Genomic DNA, 18255 nt, shown 5'->3' with positions numbered 1-18255 from the left:
TTGTTGTTATTATTATTATTATTATTATTATTATTATTATTATTATTATATAGAAAGAGCTTAAAGTTGGGTGAGTAGGGAGAAGAAGAGAACCAAGGACAAATTTGATGGAATAGAAGAATATGATTGTTCAAAATATACTTAAATTTTAAAGTTATTTTAAATAACTAAAAATTATTTTTAAAAAATTCCAAAGAGTTGGAAGCTCATATTAGTTTAGTAACTTTATTGACATATTGATGTTGCTCATATACCCAAAAAAATGGCTCTATTGATAAATTATTCAATGTATGCATAAAACAAAGACACTCTGCTAGTGTCTGTACTGATATATTGATGTTGGATATTTATCCTAAGACAGATACTGTGGTAGTGCCTGTGTTATATTCATGTTTATATACCCAAATAAAAGACACCGTATTAGTGCCTGTGTTAAATATTTTGATGTTACACATGAGTTCCCCAAAAAGACACAGTTAGTGACTCTGTTGATATATTGAGGTTACATATGTAATTGAAGAGACCTTTGAACACAAAACATAAAAGAGGATTTAACAAAGAAGTGATTCAGTTTTGACTCATTGAAGTTAATGGAGAATATTGCATTTTTTGAGGGGGGGATTTCAAGACAAGATTTCTCTGTAGCTTTGGAGCCTGTCCTGGAACTAGCTCTTGTAGACCAAGCTGGCCTCAAACTCACAGAGATCCACCTGCCTCTGCCTCTTGAGTGCTGGGATTAAAGACTTGTGCCACTACTGCCCAGCAAACATTGTGTATTTTGTAAATTTGAGACACCTCCTGAAAATCTTGTAACAAAAATTGCAATGCTTATTCTTTCTAATGTTCTTTAAGGAAGACATATTTTAATATATTTTAAAGTTTTTATTTAAAAAATTTCTAAATGTAGTACTCTTGGAAATGTCAGTGGTCATATTTTAAACTAATAAAACCTTTCAAGATGGCACCATGGCAAGGACTGCTCCCTTGCCAGCCTGAGTTCTACCTCCGAGAACAAACAGTGGGAGGAGAGAACTGACTATTGAAACTGTTTCCTGAAATTCACTTTTATACCCTCACTGACAAACACACATCATACACACACACACACACACACACACACACACACACACACACACGCAAATAGTAATAATAATATTATAATAATAAATTTTCAAAGCTGCTAATTTTTTCACACATATTTAACCAACATTCTTTTCACAGTATCTGTAAAAATTATAGCATTTAAAATAAGGTTTTGCTTCCATCATTATTGGTTGTATTAAAGTATTTTTCACTGCCAGGGACACTGGAAGGATCCTTATCTTCATCCCCAATTAAACTAGCACAGTGGAATTGGTGTGTGTCTTTTTTTTTTTCAGAAAGCTAATGGGAAAGTAAGACATGAGCAGTCTTGTCCACAAGTTAAATACATAGGCCCTAGGATCTGCTAATTGTATTTAAAATACAACTACGTATTTACTCAGGTGACCTTTCAGGCAGCAATGTTATTATTGTGTTGGGTTAAGTGAGAATTCAGTCACCTAGTATCAGAGAAATTGGGAAAATAGTTATTTCCATGCAGTGTTGAGCAGCTGATCCTATTACTGGTAATAGAGATTTTTGTAGTTGGGCAAACTTCTTTAAATTCTGCATATTTAACGCCTTCTCTGTAACAAGAGGAGAGCATTGGTAGCCTATTTACAATTTTGTTATTGAAGGCGAAGTTACATAATGTTTACAGAGAACTTAGCACACTGCTTGTTGTTTATAACTCACAAACATGAGCTTTATTATTACTGTAAGTCTGCCATGCATTATTGTTTCTCTTTGCATCTTTAATGTCCTGGATTTTTGTTGTTGTTGTTGTTGCTCTTTCTGCTGCTTATTTCCCTTAAGGATAAATTCTTTTCACATTAGTACAATTCAGTACCAGTACAAGTTCAAGAGTATAGAAATGACAAGGATGACCTCTGCCGTGTGAGTGATTAATGTGAGTCTCCAGAGGCGTCTCTGCATTCTCAGACAGCATACATTGACCTGGATCCCCCAGGCTCCTGATTAATGTGTAGTCCTCTGCCAATTGCTCCTGTTTGGCTCATGTTCAAGATAAACATTTTTATTTATTAATTCAAAAGGCTTGTGATATATGCAGATAAATATATTTTTGGATTTAGATGTCTCAATTCATGATTTTAAAACAAAATTACCCTCAAATACTTACCTCACATATTTGCTTTTGAATTTTCAAGTGTTTCCTTTATTAATTACTTTTCATCTGCATATATGGTTATTGATAGAAAAGATAGTGATATTTTTTCTACCTAGTGATCAGTTCTGCATCTTTATTTTTAATTTTTCTTGATATTTACAGTGAAAAGTCAGTGGTTTCTTCTCTTGGGCTAATTATGTTTGTTTTATGTGTTTTACTATTATACCAATTAGACATGATGACAAAAAAGCAAGGTGATGTTTTGGGAACTCCTTCACCCAATAGCCTTAAAGATACCGGCCCACTTTAGGCATGGTCTCATAAAAGCAAACAAAAAGCATGTGTGGCCTCTTTGCTGCTGAATTTGATTCCAGTTCTCAATGCACTCAGAGAACTGTGGATCACTACCCTTACTGTGAGTTTATCCCCAAATAAATAAACCTTTGTTATACTCAATTCCAACCTATTGTGGAACTCTTTGGTATGACAATGGTTGGGGAGGAAAGGGTTTACAGTTTATTCAACTTCCATTTCCACATTGTAGTTCATCATCAAAGGAAGTCAGGACAGAAATACAGAGAAAACTTTGAGGAGTATAGACCTGCATCGGAGCAGGGGACTGAGCTCACAAAGTCCAGTTGAAGAGTGGGAGGAATGAAAATATGAGTAAAGAGGTCAAGACCGTGATGGGTACACCCACTGAAACAGTCTACCTGAGCTAATGGCAGATCATCAACTCCAGCTGGCCAGGGAAGAAACAAGCACAGGTCCAAACTAGGCCTTCTGAATGTGGTTGACAGTTGCACTGTTGGGGCAGACTGGGGAGCCACTTGTAATGGCACTAAGATTTATTCCTACTGCTTGTACAGGTTTTCTGAAACCCATTCTTTTTGGATGGATACCTTTCTTAGCCTAGACATAGGAGGGAGGGCCTTGGAGCTTCCCCAGGCCAATGTGCCTTACCCTCAATATGGAGAGGATGAAGGATGGGGGAACAACTGGAGGAGGGGAGGGAGTGGGAACTTGGATTGATATGTATAATGAAAAAAGCTAGTTTGTTCTCTTTTTAACAAAATAAAAATAAAATAATGAAAAAAAAAACAAATACAAACTGGAGCTGGGACTTGCTCAGCCTGCTTTTGATAGAAGCCAAGACCACCTGGAAAGGGATGGCAGCACCCACAGCGGGCTGGGCCCTCCTCGGCTAACCCCTAATTAAGAAAATGTCATAGAGACTTGCTTACAGCCTGATCTTATGGAAGAAATTTTTAACTGTGATTCCTTTCTCTTTTCAGGCGACTTTAGCTGGTGTCAATTTGACAGAATTGAGCAGCTCAACAATCTTAAACATATATCTTCCTGCCATGTGTGCATTTTCTCACATGTTCTTACCTTCCAAGGATTTTCTTTATGTGGGGCCATGACTAGCTTTTCTTCCTCTAGTGATTTAGATGTCTTATCTTGATCGATTGATTTTATAATTAAGATGATATTTACATCGAGTACATAGGCCTGATGGATTCTTGAATTTAATTACTTGTGAATCCCTTTTTCATGTCTAAAACTCAGGTAGACATGATTACAATTCATATCAAATCTATGCTTGCACTCTAGTGATAAACTGAACTGGGACTATGCTTGTTTTACTATTTTATTTTTCAAAAGTAGATATTTGAAACTGGAATACAAGTTGAAGAAGACAGCATTTCTTGTTCAAGGATCTCACATTGCAGTGTGCAAGCAGATCTTTAGTCCACCCCAGCCATGTACCATCCAGGCCCGTCACTTCTAAAAGCCCCTGCATTCCAAAGTAATCTCAACTCTTACGAAGTCTTCTCCACTGTATTCATTTTCCTCCTTGTTCTCCTGTTATCCTAGAGACTCAATCTTCCCACTTACTTATATAAGGGATAAGAAAATCAACACACTTTAAGCTGCACATCTATTAAAAAACAATCTCTCGTAGTTGATTTGAATAGAAGCATTTGTTTTTGTTACCTTATAATACTACACATAATCAGAACCACTGACATCAACTTCCTAATAAAAACCCTTGCATTTACAGGTGTCTCTTTAAAATCACAATTTTAATACTAATCAAAGTTATATCTGTCTTGGTAATTTGACTTTTCCTGTGCTGGGTTAAATGCCACATATTTCAACAGATTTTATAACTGGATCTATATCTCTATCCTAATACTTTTTAAAAATTTTGTGCTGAGTATTTGTTTGTTTTATGGTTGTTCTCTTTTTCTTTTTTTATTCTCTATGTTTTTTTAACTAGCTCTCATACGCAGTGTTTCTCCAATTCTCTCTTTCCTTTTGTTTCTTGACTCTATTGGCTCACCTAACACACACATATCCTGGACTCAACTTTTGTCTTCTTATCTTTTTTTTTTTAGATTAATTACTTTCATGTGTATGCCTTTTCCTCATGGGTCTTAGCTTAAATGTGGCTGTCTCAAAGAAGTCTTTTTAAAACCTTTCTAAAATGTCTAGCTTCTATGTCTTACTTTATTTTACTCCATAGTAGATGGCACTAACTTGAATTCATTGTCTGTTTATGGAGCCTAATATATGATCCATGAGGGCTACCGATGTTCATTCCATACTTACGCAGGGTCGACACAGATTAACAGGCAATTTGTGGAAAGAGAATGAATTTTATATATTATATATAAGTTAAGAATTCCTTGAAAGGAAATAATAAGTCACTGCAATTGTATAAAAACAAATGAAAGAGGATGGTACTATAGTTGAGGAGTCCTATTTGATTCAAATATTTTATTTTAAGATAGTCTCTACTTAACGTGATATTGCTTGTTTGTAGTCAATGCTTTTAACACAAAATTCTATTTTTTGGCAAATGTATGCTACTTTTTTATCCACCCAGAAATAGCATACTTTTCTACTTATAAGTAAGTGGAATTAACACCTATCTTTTCAAATTACCTTCTCTTAACTCCCTGCACAGATCATCCACCTACCAGAAACCTTCCCTGAATCTTTTTGGATAAACAGAATCCTATACTGTATTTTGCACTGATTCACACAATTCATTTTCCCGTTCTCTACATTCACATTTTCATCTGATTAATGATATTAGAACAGGAAGAGCTCCTTTAATAAAGAGCTTTAGTAGTTGAATGTCAGGTCCCTAAAATCTCACCCATTGAAGTCTGTGCATATTACTTATTTGGAAAAAAATGTCAGTGAAGAAATAACAAATGAGGTGATATGATAGGACTTAAACACACAAAAAAGTGAATATACAAGGTAGACAATGCACAGAACACAGCAAAGGGGGAAGACCCGGAGTTAGCATAAATCAAGGATGCCAAGAACCACGAGAAGCTGACTCTGAAGGAGTTCAACTCTGATGATTTGGGACTTCTAGTCCCACAACAGCAGATTGAATTTTTGTGGGTTTTATGACTTTAAAAAAAAATTCACCTCTTATGGCAGTGGCCAAAAACTAATACAAAGTCTTAATAGTAAATATTTTCAGTTTTATTAATCACAAATCTCTACAGCAACTGTTTTTCTGTTTTATAGAGAGAAAACAATGAGACATCATATAACAATGACCTCATTAAACTGTATCACCAGTTACTTAAATATTCTATGGGACAATATTTTATTCTTCTTGGGATATGTTTTGAAGCCTGAAAAAAAAAATGCAAAACCTGTGCTGTGCCCATGGGGTCATGAAAAATTGAAAGTATGGCAGGCTTAGCCTGTAAGTTATAAGTTCTATTACCTGTTCTAGGGAATAACAAGCAACAGGCCATCAAGGTGTACAGTATTGATCTTTTAGTTCATATTTACGCTGGCTATCCATTGATGAGTCAGCTTCATTCATTGATAGGCGTGCCTCGCCTCACATATTCAAACACTAGTTGATGCTTTTGTGATATCCATATGTGGATACAGTTAAAAGTCCTGCTGTTATTTGATCATAAAGACTTAAACCAATGTTCATTGAGCTGGGGGGGGGGGGTCTATGTCCTATTTCCTATCAACTTATATAAAACTGCTAATATGTCCCCCTTAATGTCTAGAAATTAGTTTCCTAGGTCTTATATCTACATTAAAAGCAAGATACCCAATCTCAAATTCCCCCATTGTCAAGTTGATAGCTTCCTTTCCTTTGATTATCTGTTTCTGTGTATGTGTGTACATACAGCTATGTAAACTCAACATCCATAATCTGTTTTTGTTCTTTGTGTGTATATAGTTTCAAGACAGATATCTTTGGAGGTAGCATGATTAATAAAACCCAGAGATAGACATGGGGTTCCACATGAAGGACAGAAAATCAAAACAGCCAGCCACTGGCTCTTTCCAGCTCCTCACTCTGAAACGGCAGTCTTGCCTCCAGGAATCTCAGAATGAGACTGTGTCTGATAGCTGTCTCCTTCTGTATTATATTCCTCTCTAGGACTAGGATTAATGGCGTGCACCACTACTGCCCAGTTTCTAGCGCCAACAAACTGTGGTTACTAGGTATGTCACCACAGTCTGGTCTGAGCAGTGGGGCTGTGTTACTCTCTGATCTTCGGGCAAGCCTTTTTTTATTAAAATGAAAGTGAAATAGCACTACAGTTGGATAACCAATAATGTGGTTCATCCGTGGAAGAGGATAATTCCTCTTCTCCCAAAAATTGACAGTTGTCTGTTGTTCTTTTTGTACATGTGGGACCCAGAAAAAAATTCTTTCTTCCACATTAGTATGTATTTTTATAGTCTTATTCACACAGCCATTTCTAGGAAAGATTGTTTTCCAGAAGACTTTCTGGTACTCCAGCTCTCACAATGTTTCTGCTTTACTCTTTTTAGATGTTCCCTGGGTCACAGATGCAAGAATTGTAATTTAGACGTATCCCCTGGGCAGGGTTCCCCACAGTCTGTTTATGAGGGGTGGTATTATTTATGTGTAAAACTGTTTCTCAAAGACTTCTAGGTATTTTGATTCCAAGAGGATAAGATTAAGAATTTAGTGAGAAATTATGCTGCTTTAGCAAAGTGGTAGTAATAGATTCTTTTTAAGGTCTAGGACTTCATTAGCCCTGGAAAGCTGGCTAGGTTTTCAGTAACAGTTATGATTTCCTCCTTTTTAGTGAGTCTGAAGTCTAATTAGTAAGTTATAGATTGCCACAGACAATGTGAATGAAACTCCTGATACCTTTATCAAAATCTTGCCCTGCAGGTAATTGCTGTGGTTTTAGTTGTTACAGTTAGGAAGAACTGTTATTTGATTCCATCCTTCGGAAGCTTGCACAGTACTTTCTGGAACAATAGAAGCTAACTACAGAAAAGAAGATTTCATCTCTGATCAAGGTTGAATCATCTCCCCTAAGTGTATGGAGTTTTCAGCTATATGGACACATCCTCAAGCCCTGAGAGGCAACCAAGGGACTAGGGGATGCATGGTAATAAGTCTACCATATTAACCAAATGTTCTTTGACTGGATCATATGGTAGATTTATTATGTACTCCTTGCCATGTCCCAAAAGGACTTACATTCCTAATCCATAGCTATTTGTTCAGCCATGTTCATAGATTCATTATTTACACTATCAAGGAAATGAAAACAACTTACATGTCCTTCAACAGAGGAGTAGTTAATAAAAGTGTTGTAGATATGCACAATGAAACACTATTCCACTGTAATATAAATGAAATCATGATTCTTTTTAGGTAGTTAATAGACATAAAAATGTCTTTATTGAGTTAGGTAACCATAGTAAAAAACAAACATATAGCATATTTTCTCTCAGACTCCTAGCTCCCAAATCTTCATTGTGAGTATAACTACATAATCCAGGGATGTATAAAAGAATCATAGTTGTTGGGAGGCACTTAGAAAAAAATTAGTGGAATGCAGGTGATGTGAAGTGGTAAAGGATGGGAGTAGGGAGAAAGGGGAATACAGAAAAAGAAGGAGGAAAAAATAACACCAATGATGCTTGATAAAGCCTCAATTAATTATATCACTTATAGATCACACACACACACACACACACACACACACACACACACACAAGTTAAAGGATGTTAGGCCACAATTTGAACAGTTGGTCAAATTATGAATATTAGAATTAAGTGAAAATTACAATATTATCAAAACTTTAAAGTAACAACTTGTATAAAGGTACAGTTTCATTAAAAAATGAAAGAAAATGCCAATTAAAGTGCATACAAAGAGAAATTTATTAATTCATTTGACTTCCTAAACAATATAGATGATTGAAGAATAAATATTTTTTTATCTCTAAAAGTTTTGAACTCAGAGCTCCAGTTTATAACTTTAGGGAAGGATTTTTTTTGTTTGTTTGTTTGTTTCTATGAGTGTGAGTTTTGCTTTGTTTTGTGTCTTATTGTTGTTAAAATTGGTCAATTCCCGGAGACCCACACTGGAGCACTGGACTGAGCCCCCAAGGTCCAAATGAGGAGCAGAAGGAGGGAGAACATGAAAAAGGAAGTCAGGACCCTGAGGGGTGCGTTCACCCACTGATACAAGGGGACTGGTCTGGTGGGAGCTCACCAGGGCCAGCAGGACTGGGACTGAATGAGCATGTGATGGGGCTGGATTCTCTGAATGTGGTTGACATGGGGGCTGACTGGGAGGCAATTGACAATGGCACTGGGTCTTGTTTTGTCTGCATGTGCTGGCTTTCTGGGATCCTGGTCTGTTTGGATGCTCACCTTCCTGGACCTGGAGGGAGGGGGGAGGAACTTGAACTTCCAGCGGGGCAAGAGGCCCTGACTGCTCTTGGGACTGGAGAGGCAGGAGGGGAGGGAGTGGGGGGGAGTGGGAGGGTATTGGGAGTAGGGGAGGAACTTGGACTTCCAGCGGGGCAAGAGGCCCTAACTGCTCTTAGGACTGGAGAGGGAGGAGGAGAGTTGACATTATCTTCAGAAGTAAAAACAAACAAAACAATACAAAAACAGATTGAGAAAGACCCTATCACTTCTGTTTAATATCGTTCTTGAAATCCTAGTAAAGACAGCAGAATAAATATACACATTTGAAAGAAAAAAAACATTACTCTCCACATATAGTAACATCAACTGTACAGAAAATCTTACAAAATTAGCAATAATAATAACTTCTGGATGTAATTTTATAATACCTGGTTGATATTCAAAATATGATTGTTTTTCTACATTCTAGAAATAATAACTAGTGTCTAAGTTTTAAAATACTTTTTTAATTCACCAGCTTTCTATCTAAAATGAGAAAAAGGATATGGCAGAAAAAACTTTAGGCATAAACCCATTTAATCCTAATCAAGATCTGTGTCAGGAAAATCACAAACATCTAGTTATATAAAATTAAACAATTGAAAATAAAGCCTATACTCACTGTTGGAACTCTCAATATTATCTAGATGCCAGTCTTAACAAGTTTGCGTCATAGATACCAAATTTTTACACCTTGTTCAAAAGTTAGTTAAGATACAGAATGTTCTTAAGGAAGGAGTCTTGCTAGGATTTCTATTGCTCTAAGAAAACGCCATAAAAAAGCCACCTGGGGATGAAAGGACCTATTTCTTCTTACAACTGTAAGGATATGCACTGAGGGATTAGCAGAAACTGAAGGAGAGTTATGGAAGAATGCTGCTTACTGGGTTCCTCCTCCTGGCCTGCTTTCTGATCATTTGCAGAGAGTTGGCATCAACAACTCTGATCTGGGTGATGCTAGCTAGCATCAATCACTAATCAAGAAAATGACCCATGCAAGTAGGACAATTTTTAATGTACTGTTTCTCTTCTTTAATAATACTGTTCCACATTGTTAGAAATTTAACAGGAACAGCAGTTGAATCATTCCATTCTGCAGGGAATTTCACTAGCAAATAAAGCAGCTTAGAGGTTTTTGGAATTCCCTACATGTAACAGATACATTTTATTTACTTCCTAAGCATATATAAGCAATATGAACTGATGAGAAACACTTTGAAACAAGATAAACTGCCTAAAAGTGGCTCAGATAACCAGAGCAACCAGAAAGAAGCTATTTCTAACACTTTGAGCTTCCTGTAGGCTTATTATTCCTCTACAGTAATCAAGGTAGTCTGCCTTGGAACAACAGTTTAACAAATAGATTAGCATAACAAAATCGTCAACTCAGAGTTAAACATGAAAATAATCTAACCTGTCTGTCAAGAAATCAAAGTACAGAGTCACTTCATAAAAATGGTTATAGAATATAAATATAGGTATTATTGATATTCATAGATGTAAATATAGAATATACATATAGATATTTATACAGTATAAATATCGATATTCAAAATTTACAGGAAAAATAAGTTCAGCAAAGTTTACATAAAATGCAATGCTATATAACTTTAAAAAGTGACAGAATGCAAAATCTTGAGAATGACTGATAAATTTGACCTTATTAAAGTTAAAATCTTGTCAAAGTTCACAGTAATACAAAGGCATGATCTAATTTATCACTTGAAAGCCAAAGGCAGGAGAATTGTGAGGTCCTAGCCAATTAATCTATATTGTAAGTTTGAAGCTTGCCTTGACTGCAAAGCAAGATGTTTTTCCTAAAGGAAATGGATAAAGAAAAAAGAAATAAACTAAGAAATATGAATCAAAGAATAAAATAAAATCAAAGACTAGCAAATAATATTTGTAAAGTGCATATCTGGTATGAGACTAGTGGCCAAAAGATACAAAGAAATCTTAAAACTGATGAATAATGCCTGGAGAAGTACATAGCATGTGGACTGGTCCTGGTTAGTGTTTTGTCATCTTGCCATAGGCTACAGTAATCTCAAAAGAGAAGCCTTAACTAAGAAAATGCCTACAGTTGATTGCCTAAAGACAAGCCTGTTGATCATTTCTTGAAAAATTGTTGATGTAGGAGGGTCACACACAGCATTGGTGTTGCCACCTCTCTGCAGATTGTCCTGAATATCATCAAAATGCAGCATAAACAAGCATTTGGTAGCAAGCTCGCAAATATAATTCCTTCATGGCTTCTGCTCTAGTTTTGACCTCAAGCTGCTATGCTGAGTTGTTGCACTGATACCCTCTCAGAGATGGACTCTTAAGTGTGAGGTGAATAAACCTTTTCCTGCCCAACTTAACTTTGATCATACTGTGCTATCATAGCAATAGCAAAGTAACTAAGACAGAAATCAACACCAGGCTTGTGAGACATTATGGTGACAATGCTAATTACAATTTGTAGAAGACTGTGAAAGAATTTTGGAGCTTTAGCTAGAAAAGCCATTGAGTGTTCAGAGAATAATGAGCTAGTGAGTTGGAAGATAATGTTGAAAGCTATCTTGAATCTTAGCCTTTGAGGTCTTAAACAGAATTTTGGGGAGTCATTTAAAGCCTTTATGAGGGCCCAATGTTATTTTGAGTTTACAAATGTGTGGCCATTTCTTAATGAATAATCTGTAAATCAGTTGTTATTAATGAGAGAGGAGAAGCACTAAATGGAACTTTTTTTTTTCTGTGACCATCAATACATTCAGGTAGGAATGAAGAAAGAGATTTGAGTAAGAAGAGACCACAGCTGTAGCAACCCTAACTAGTTTCCTCAAATGGAGTCTCACTGGAGATATACACTACTATAAAGAGCAGGGTCCATTCTCAGGAAATGGTCTACACAAAATGAAGTTAGTGGCATTTCGGGGGGTTCTTTGTGTCATAATGTTTTGTCAGGGCATTTTTATTTTTTTAATGTTACATATCATTTGCATATATATTATGGCTTCTGGTTTTGTTTTCATGGGATTTCTATGTGTATAAATATGTGTATGTTTACATCTATATATTTCTTATGGTTTTTCTTTCTTTCTGTTTGTTTTATGCTACTCTGGTTTAATTTTGTTTTGTTTTATTTTATCTTATTATTATTTAGTTGTCTATTTGTTTTCTAAGGGGAGACAGAAGAGATATGGATTTGGATGGGAGAGGCTGGAAAGGATCCCAAAGGAATTAGTGGAGAAGAAATCATAATCAGAATATAATATATGAAAAAATTGAATAAAATAAAAAGTAATAAAAAAGCAATTAAATAACAACAGACTTATTCGCATGATAAAGTAAGGAGGGGGGCACTTGTTTTTTCTGACTGCCCAGACAAAGATAATCACACAGAGACTGTATTATTTAAATCACTGCTCGGCCCATTACCTCCAGTTTCTTATTGGCTAACTTTTACATATTAATTTAATCTATCTTCATTAATCTGTGCATCACCACGAGGTCGTGGTTTACCAACAAATTTTCAGCACATCTCTCTCCAGCAGTGGCTCCATGGCTTCTCTCCAGATTGGCCTTTCTTTCTCCCAGCTTAGTTTCCCTACCTAGCTCTCTTTCCCTATGACTCTGCTACAGGCCCAAAGCAGTTTCATTATTCATTAACCAATAAAAGCCACACACAGACAGAAGGACCTCCCACAGCAAAATAATACTGATAAAGAAACACTTTGATAATACAAACTAACAGAAATGAAGAAGCAATTGGAAATTTCAGTCATTCTTGCTTTGAGAAATATAATATAGAGCAGACTCTATTGATAATAGGTAATTTAATTAAAGGTTTAACATCAGTATACCAAGCAATCTAGAAACTATACTCCTAGATATTTACTTAACTCAGGATAAAATTTTATCCCTACCAAAGTATGTAAATATTCTTTTATTCTCTCTTCCTATAAACTGGAATAAACCAAGATATCTTTCACACTGGGAATTAATGATCTACCACACTGATACACACCTCTCATACCAGCTCTTAAAAAACTGAAGCAAGAAAAACTTGAAATCAAGGTGAGACATCTGTATCAAAACAAATAGAAAAACTAATCAGCTCTTTCCATTCAAACAACGGCAACACAAAGGCAAATGAATAAATAAACTATATTATATCTATAAACTGGCATTTTATTAGGTGTTAAAAATAGATGTGTCTTTAGTCAGGCAGTGGTGGCACACACCTTTAATCCCAGCACTCAGGAGGCAGAGGCAGGTACTTCTTTGTGAGTTTGAGGCCAGCCTGGTCCACAAGATCTAGTTCCAGGACAGTCTCCAAAGCTACAGAGAAACCCTGTCTTTAAAAAAAAAAAAAAAAAAAAAAAAAAAAAAAAAAAAAAAAAAAAAAAAAAGAGTTTTTAATCTATAAAGAGACACATAAGAATTTCAGACATAAATTTCCCCAAGCCATACGATTCCCATTATAGTAACTCTGAGGTAAAATTGTAGAAGTGGTTAATACATTGGTGGTTCAGGGGATTTAGCAGAGGCCAACAGAGATGAGAAAGTGAAATAAAGAAAATTTCTAGTTGGACAACCTGTTTAACATTATGATAGGTAGGTCCATGACATTGTGCATTTCTAAATATTTGTGGCACAAAGAAAACAAGTTCATTATGGACTTTAGTTGATGTGGGATTCCCCTCTGTATACTGTGGGTATGTTTTATTATCATTAGTTAATAAAGAAGCTACTTTGGCCTGTGGCAGGGAAGAATAGAGAGAGGTTGGAAAACTAAACTGAGTACTGGGAGAAAGAAGGCAGAAAAGAGAGATGCCATGTTGCTGCTGAAGGAGACAGATCCTGGAACACCACTGGTAAACCATGGGCCTAGTGGTAAAAAGGAAAATAATAGAAATAGGTCAATTTAAGATGTAAGAGTTAGTTAATAAGAAGCTTAAGCTAATAGGCCAAGTAATGTTCAATTAATATAGTTTCAGTGTGATTATTTCAGGTCTGGGAAGTTGGGAAATTAACAAGCAGCCTCTGACTACAAAGTGGTGTGCCGATGTGGGCTGGCTACATTTGCATGAAACCTGAGAGAGTTTGGAAAGGGATTTTATATAGAAAATAACAAAGGTTAGTGTAGTTTCTTAGTAGTCACATTTTTTCCAGATGGGCTCTGTTTGTTGGCAGCAAGCTATGACTCTTTGTCTCCTTTAAAGGAGGTCTTCCTGCCTGTTTTTAGAAGTTGTTCATTCATTCCTGGCTGCCCTGACACAAAATATTCACACAGAAATTGCATTAATTACAACATTACTTGTACAATGACTCTAGCATTTCCTAGCAAACTCCTACATTTTAAATTAACCCATTTCTATTAATCTGTGAATTGCCATGTGGTTGTGGCTTACCAGCAAGGTTTTGGCACATGTGTCTCTGGTGGCAGCTACATGACATCTCTCTGATTCCTCCTACTATTTCCCAGAATTCAGTTTAGTTTTGTCACCTAATTCTACTCTGCCCTATCACAGTCCAGAGCAATTTCTTTATTCATTAACCAAAAACAGTAACACATATACAGAATGGAATCCCATATTACCTCCCCTTTTCTCTGTAAATAAAAAAGAAGGTTTTCACTTTAAAATGGTAAAATTACATGTAATAAAATAGGTATCAAACAAGAATTATGCTTACAATATTTATATCTACTTTATCTTTTGTCATAACTAAAGAAAATTATAGCTATTTATTCTTCAACTCCAGAGGATATAATATTACGTAAGTAAACAAAAAGTGTTTTGTAAACAACTTCTAAAACTCTAGAATTGACAGAAACATCTTACTGCCTGGACAGTCACCCGATGTCCTCTGCATCATTGGTGCCACCGTCTTTAACCTAAAGGCACATAGTATTTGGCAAACTTTTCCATGAAGCAGGAAATTTTAATGACAATTTCACCTATATTGGTAGTTTGTGAGTCACTTACTTCTGTGTCCTGCAGTATATTTGGAAGTCTCTTTCATGAAGCAGGAACCCCACAGGACCACCTCACCTTTAGGCAAGTTCAGTATTCATCTCTGTGGGTCCCACACATCCAGCTCCCAAAAAGTAACATTAAGAAGTTCAGGTAAGAACAGTCTCTCGCCCAAATGACCAACAAACTCCATAAGGAGCCTCTTCATTGCCAATCATCCTCTTGAAGTAGATTGGTGCTGCCAGAAGCAAATGCATCTCATTGTCATGAAAAGTCCTGAGTTCTCAAAACATTTTAAATGCTATATTCTGTAAGTCCTTGAAAGGATTGAAGAAGACCTGTCCATTTGAACTACATTTATGTACATCTAGAAAACCTAACTAATATGACTACAAACTTGATTATTTTAAAGAACTATTATCATCCTAAAAATTATTTCTTAATTAAACATTACATTTTTAAATGAGATGCACAAACACAATACCTTAATCAAGAGCAGAAATATATATATATATATATATATATATATATATATAAAACAATATTGCCCTTAAAGTTGTATCAATAGACCAAATTCCATACCAATGCAAAGTATTCATTTCTATATCATATTCTCCTTTAAGTGAAAACAAACATTTATAAACAATATTTGGGAATTTGGGCATAGTTCTTTTCAAACTGATTCCTGCTTTTTGTTGCTTGGATTAATTTGGGGGGGTTTCATGGCAAACTTTTGGGGCGGGGGGTCTAGTTCATCAGACCACATTAGTCTGGAAGGAATGCATAGGTTATCATCCTCTGTGGAAAGACTTTTTGAAAGCAACCTAGTCTTAGACTCAGACTTTGAAGACAAGACACCTTTAAAGTATATATATTGGTTTGGCTTAGCAGCCCACACAATGAAATGTGTCTCTCTGTACTTAGCTACTTTACAGTCAAAAAATGCAAAGAAAACAGAATAGTATACATAACCCTGAACTCTGTATATTCCATCTTTATGCAGCTTATTTTTTTACTCTGTTACTCTTTCTCCAAGTTTACTCTATCTCTTTAAAGACTTTGTTTTATTTTTTTAAAAATAAACCATTCTATTTTTAACTCTCTATATTCTTTTTCTTCTCTCTCCCAAGTCTACACACATTATTTTAAATATACTGTGCCTTGTTCAGAGGTCTTTTATGTCTAAAGCTCTCCTATTGTGCATTTATAAACCTTTTCTGACCAGGACTATTTTTTAAAATGCAAAGCTGTGTGACTAGGACTAAAGCTGATTTGCCTTTTGGCTCTGCCCAGTCCAACATGGCAGAAGTCCATTCACTACCTTTGTGAAACCATGCTCACAGTCCCATTTTGGGGCACAAAGCATGTCTATGTTGCCATTAAACAAGTTGTAAAACTATGGTCACAAACCCCATTTAAATGCTCCATAGCTGGCCCTCCTGAATGAGTCAGAGTTGTTCATGCAAGTAAGACAAACCATGATAAAGGAGCAGTCCTGCTACTGTTGAGTCAGGAGGACATCTCTTAAAATAATCATGCCTGTGTTTGCTTCTATCAAACATAACCCATCAAAAAAAATATGGCTACCAAACACCATGCTTAATTTGTTTCTTGTATATCTAGAATTCTTATCTAAGCTTTCCCCGGTTTTATGTAGATATTGTAGACCACGTTGGCACCAATTTGGCGGAGGCTGCTAGTTTCTTTTTTGGCTGCCTTAACTCAAAATAATCACATAGAAACTATATTATTTGCAATACTGTTTGGCAAATAGCTTAAATATATTTCTAGCTAGTTCTTATATCCTAAACTAACCCATTTCAATTCATCTGTGCATCACTATGAGGAAGTGGTCTACCGGCAATGTTCCCATCTGACACTTGAATCTTTCTCCTCTGGCAGCTACGTGGCTTCTCTCTGACTTTACCTACTTTTTCCCAGCATTCAGTTTAGTTTTTCTCCCTCACTCTACTCTGGCCAATCACAGCACAAAGTAGTTTCTTGTTGCAAAAGGAATGGCGGGCTGCGTTCCCACCGCCCAGCTAGTTTTACCCGAAATAATTACACAAAAACTGTATTCTTTTTAAACACTGCTTGACCCATTAGTTTCAGCCTCTTATTGGCTAACTCTCACATCTTGATTAACCCATTTCTAATAATCTGTGTAGCACCACAAGGTGGTGGCTTGCCGGGAGGATTCTAACCTGCGGCTGTCTCGGAGAGGAGAGTCATAGTGACTGCCTGCCTCCACTTTCTTTCTCCCACAATTCTGTTCTGTCTAGTCCACCCACCTAAGGGCTGGCCTATCAAAAAGGCCAAGGCAGTCTCTTTATTAACCAATGAAAGTAACACATAGACAGATAACCCTCCTTCATCATTTTCCCTTTTATTGTTTAAACGAAAAAGAAAGGCTTTCACTTTAACATAGTAAAATTGCATATAACAAAACAGTTATCAAGCAAGAATTACAGTTACAATATTTATATCTACTTTATCTTTTATCATAACTAAGGAAAACTATAACTATTTTTCAACTCCATCAAAGACTCCAGAAGGATATAATATTACTTAAGCAAACAAAACTTCCAAAACTCTAGAAATGACAGAGACATCTCACTGTCTGGACAGTCACCCAAAGATCTTTTGTAATGTTGGGGCATCCATCTTCGGCTCACAGGCCCATAGTATCCAGCAGACATTTCCATGAAGCAGGAAATTTCAAAGACAGTTCAGTCACTATCTGCTGTGTCCTGCAGAATGTTTCACAGACTCTTTCATGAATCAGGAACCCCGAAAGACCATCTCACCTTTAGATAAGTTCAGCAGTCCTCTCTCTGCAGGTTCTCTGTGTCCAGTTTATGCAACAGTCCAAGCAAGAGCAGTTTCTTGCCCAAATGGCTATCAAACTCCATAAGGAGCCTCTTCGATGTCCATCTTCCTCTTGAGGCAGCTTGGTGTTATCAGGAGCAGACATGTCTCATTGTCATGAAAAGCCCTAAGTTATTAAAACATTTAAAATGCCATATTCTGTAGTCTTTGAAAGATATGAAAAATGCCTATCTAACTGAAATATATCTCTATATATCTAGAAAATCTAACTAACATGACTACAACCTTGATTATTATCGATGGTTATCTATTAACAACCTATATTTCCTAATTATTCATTACATTTTAAAATGAACTACACAATCACAATACCTTAATCAAGATCAGAAATACATATCCATTTAACGAAATTGACCTTAAAATCCATACCAATGCAAATTATTCATATCTATATCATATCCCCCTTTAAATGTAAAAGAACATTTATAAGCAATATTTGGGAATAT

This window comes from Myodes glareolus, chromosome 21 (assembly GCF_982192425.1).
Source record: "Myodes glareolus chromosome 21, mMyoGla1.1, whole genome shotgun sequence".
Classification (NCBI taxonomy): Eukaryota; Metazoa; Chordata; class Mammalia; order Rodentia; family Cricetidae; genus Myodes; species Myodes glareolus.
This window is presented reverse-complemented; position numbering follows the sequence as displayed.